Source organism: Aedes albopictus, chromosome 1 (assembly GCF_035046485.1).
Source record: "Aedes albopictus strain Foshan chromosome 1, AalbF5, whole genome shotgun sequence".
Taxonomy (NCBI): Eukaryota; Metazoa; Arthropoda; class Insecta; order Diptera; family Culicidae; genus Aedes; species Aedes albopictus.
Genome location: NC_085136.1, coordinates 334,000,161 through 334,004,542, shown reverse-complemented (window position 1 = coordinate 334,004,542; position 4,382 = coordinate 334,000,161). Strand labels below are relative to the sequence as shown.

The 4,382-nt window shown below is 41.0% G+C and overlaps 1 long non-coding RNA gene across 1 annotated transcript; it reads right to left on the bottom strand.

Moving 5' to 3' along the window:
- Window positions 1-2,031: 2,031 nt before the first annotated feature.
- LOC134287867 (uncharacterized) lies at window positions 2,032-3,966 on the bottom strand. The gene is made up of 4 exons (XR_009997610.1): window positions 3,936-3,966; window positions 3,805-3,873; window positions 3,669-3,743; window positions 2,032-2,839 (listed from the first exon to the last, which is right to left on the bottom strand). It is a non-coding gene; the product is annotated as an uncharacterized LOC134287867 (long non-coding RNA).
- Between the last annotated feature and the right edge of the window lie 416 nt (window positions 3,967-4,382).

Below are 4,382 nucleotides of genomic sequence, written 5' to 3'. Positions count from 1 at the left end.
AGCGATTTATGAAAGACTTTTTGAAGGAGTTTTCGAAGGCATTGGCGAAGAAATACCGAATAGCATAAATAATTATAATATAATAAAAGTCCAAAAAATGGACGAGAATTCAAAAAAGAAGAATGACTTGCCGAAGATATTAAAAAAAAATGTGTGGAAGTTCCCAGAGTCATTGTCGAATGGCTTCACTAAAAGAATTCCCTAAGGAATTGCCTGAAGAATAATTGGAGAATTTTTAAAAGCAAATATCAATAGAATTGCTGACATTAACAAAACAATGCACAATGGTCCACGAACCAGATTTAGGAGGAAAGATGCATGCAGCGCCTTCAAATGATTTTTTAGACAAATATGGTCTTCTACTAAGTTGTTGCTAATAATAAACATGAAAATAAAGGTGGTCCATATTTTCACAGAAATTGGAAACCAAACTTTTTTATTTGCAAGAATAACCATACACATTCTTCGGCAAAGTTGGAGATCTATCAATTTTGAGCATGTTTGCTGAATACAGTTTTTTTTTGTAGCTTCAAAATTGACCGATTTAAAGATATATTTCTGAATTAGCTTAGGGTGATTCAGGAAAAACAGGTTTTCTGGCTTTAACTTTTTCAGTTTCAATTTCTCATCAAAGTCGCCCAAGAAACACTTGTAGAGCATTTGAAAGCGTCGTTTCGCGCTGAGACGACCCTTATCTCTTTTGGTTCAAAAGTTATGAGTGTTTTTCTTCAAAAATCATAGTTTATTCAAAAAACGATATTACGGGTTGGGGCAAAGATAAAAATATCTTTTTCCATTCAAAAGAAGAAATATTGTTATAAAACATATAAAAAAAATTAGAGAGGTGTTATTTTTGTAACTCAAGAAAAAAATAGTTGAAAAGTACCTATATTTTCTAGAAAACATCAATATCTTTTGAACGGAATGACGTAGCAACATTTTCAGCGCACGAAAATGTGCGTTTTTAAAAGCTCTAAAAGTGGTTCTTTAGCGACTTTGATGAGAAAATTGAAACACAAAAGTTAGAGCGATAAAACGGTTTTTTTTTATCTAGCGTCACCCTATGAAAACTATGGGAAAATGCTCAAAATTTGGGCAAAACAGTTTTTTCGCTTTATATTTTTCATTTCAATTTTCTCATCAAAGTCGTCAAAGAACCACTTTAAGAGCTTCCAAAGACCAAAAACGCACATTTTCGTGCGCTGAAGTTTGTGTTTCTACAGCATTCCATTCACCAGATATACTAATATATGGTGATTACCAATGCTGTCGAAATCGGAATTTGGTGCGAACATCAGGATCCCGATGAGAAAAATCGAAGTGCGCTCGCACCAAATTCCGGGTTTCAACTGGATTGATAATATGTGAAGCTTAGAAAGGAACTCAGGATAATCGAGTGCGAATTTTGTAGTTTTGAGAATCATACTCACAATTTTTCTGTAAAAGTATTTTCGTGTCCACGTGGTAATATTCAACTAATTAAAAAAACGCTTTTTAGCCATTAATTTTGTGATCAAACCAAAAATGCAAATATGTATTCTGATTTTGAAATTTTAAGTATTTATATTTCATAAATTGTTCTTGAAAGCTATATTTATAAGGTAAAACAAAGAGGATGTCACGATAAATAGTGGATATCTTATAGTTTCCGAGATTTACACGTCTAATAATTGCTTCGAAAATGTATTCTAATGGACCTGATTGTTTTCAATGCACAAAACAGGGGTTATCGCGATAATCAGACAATCGTTAAGTACTTAAGTTCAAACTGAAAATACAAGTTCTATTTTCCCGCGACGCAGTATATCATTATACTAAGAAATTGAGGTCGGATCGGTATTTCCTTAAAAGAAAGCAACCTGAGAACCACTGAAACTGGCACCCCCTAGGCACCCCCTAGGAAAAAATCCTAGATACGCCAATGCACAATGGGCGAGGTTTGACGACTCCTTTGCGAGTCCGCAACGAAAAGCAAAAGCGGCGGAAAAGTCTAATCAGGGCTTAGATCTTCAAGTAATATGCTCTGACACCTCAAATTTTCATCTTAACATTCTAGTTTATTATGGCCAAAATTGGCTTAATGAATTGGTTTAATGTGACGTCACAACACTTGTGGGGTAGGGTACTTGCGGTTTGCTGCATTTGAACGGTGGTGGTTGACGGCACGGTGGTGAGCTGGACATCGGGGGCCGGCGGTGGTACCGGGAGGTGCTTCGGGGAACCGGTGGTAGTACCGGGCGGTGCTTCAGGGTCTAGCGGGCTGGCCAGACGTCACCGGTGTAGCGATGGAGCGAGCGATGCGGTTCTGCAGGGTATTTGACGGCTGTCCCGCCGTGAATCGGGCTGTGCGATGCCCCCAGCGCTTGGAGAGGATGCTGGGCACTCTTCAGTACCGGAGCGTCTCCGGGAATGTCGTAACGTTTAGGCGTCGCTTCCTATCGCACCAGTGGGTCTCTGACCGGCGTTTGACTCGAAGAAGGATGTCCGATGATCGAGATGGCGTGATGGCAAGGAGCAATGGCGGATCCACGCATTCACAGGCGCAGATAGTGGCCAGCGAACAATGGCCAACGATGGCGGCCGTGCACAATGACCGACGCCGAAGGTGATGAATACGGCGTTCCCAAAATGGCCGGTTTTGTGGGCCGGCGGGCGTTCGGTGCTCGTGACAACTGGGCCTTTCGTCGATCTGTCTGTCCGTAACAATCGTGGGAGATTCACAACTTCGTTTATCCGTGCGCGGGAGGTAGGAGCGGCCAATGCTGATCTGTGGATGAAATGATCACCGCTTGCTCCGCCAAGCGATGTGGAAGAAGAGAAAAAGGCCCACGTATCGGACCTACCCCATTCATTAAAACAATTGTGACGTCACGGATTTATTCTGGATGGTACAATAGCATGGTTCTGTACTACAATTACCTTTTTGTAATTGCGTTGCGAATTTCCCTACTTTTCACTCGCGGAAACAATGTTAAAACGGCCTACTTTTCTTCACTGAAGCAAAGGTGCCGAAAAGTACTACTTTTCGGCACTCTTTAGAGTGCTGAAAAGTAGTACTTTTCGGCACTTTTGCCAGCAGACACTTTTTGTTAAGTACCGCTACTTTCGTAGATACAGCTGCTGCTTCTACATGCACTGAGCAGTTCGAACCCGAATCAGGACGATTCAGATTCTGATTTGAACTGCCAATCAGGCGTAGAAGCAGAAACTGAACCTACTTTTGCTATAGGGAACTGCATGAAACTCTCTCCTTCTCTTTCACTCCTACAGAAATTTTGTAAACAACAAGGCTACGAAACGTCAAAATCCCATATAAAATCAAAACAATGCAGTGCCCTATTGCTTATGATGCTGCATGACGACGACGGGAGCTTGAAAACTTGCGACAGTTGGCCTACCATAGCCTACCTGATCGAAGAAAATACCATGCACTACGTCCCGTCGCGCATGGACGCTCGCACGTGGTTGCTGCTGATACACGTTTGTGTGGCTAGAGAGATTATACTGTACGGATATTTTTGCAATTACAAAAAACTTTGTATGCAACGCGTTGCAAAACTCGATTTTTTCAGCACTCGTCGTATTTATCCAACTCGGCAAGCCTCGTTGGATAAACGTACAACTCGTGCTGAAAAAATCATCATTTTGCAACTTGTTGCATAAATAACTATTTCCTCCGTAGTTTAACACACTAACTTTCTGGCGATTTTTACACACGTGGATTTGGCTATACAAAAGAACAACTAACAATGGGAGAACAAATGTTGAATAATCTACAAACAATAGCACCTTTGCATCACTAACCCTAATGACCACCTGTATCACACCTATTTCTACTCTATCACTTTTGTGATCTGACTTTAGCCTAGCCACCTAATGAAGAAAGTAAAGCATTGAATTAAACATTTTCACCACCTTATTCTTAAACAACTCACAATTTGTACTAGCTCTAAACTCCCGGCGCGCACTACTACTTCCAGTGCGGTTTGCGGACAGACTAATTAGTTCGAGCCGAAAGCTGAGAAATGTAATTGTGAAAATGATACGAACGAACACGAAATATTACGAAACCCGAGTGTTCTACCAGGTTGGCAACCCTTCTGATATGCGACATCTGTGGGCCAATGATAGACGTAAGGCAAGCTTTAATGTTTTGCTTGCGCTCAAACCACTGGAAGTGAGTTCCTTGGGTGATACATGTTGGTGTTGAGATATGGTCGGCACTCACGCTCAATACAAAACAAGAGTGTCACTCTTGCCTGTCTTGCAACATATGGTGCACGGTGGGTTTGAAGGAGGAGAAATTTATCTTGCGGTGGAGCCGGCAAGTAACAAATGGAACCACCGGTTACATTTTCTACAACGAGATGAAATTATTCTTT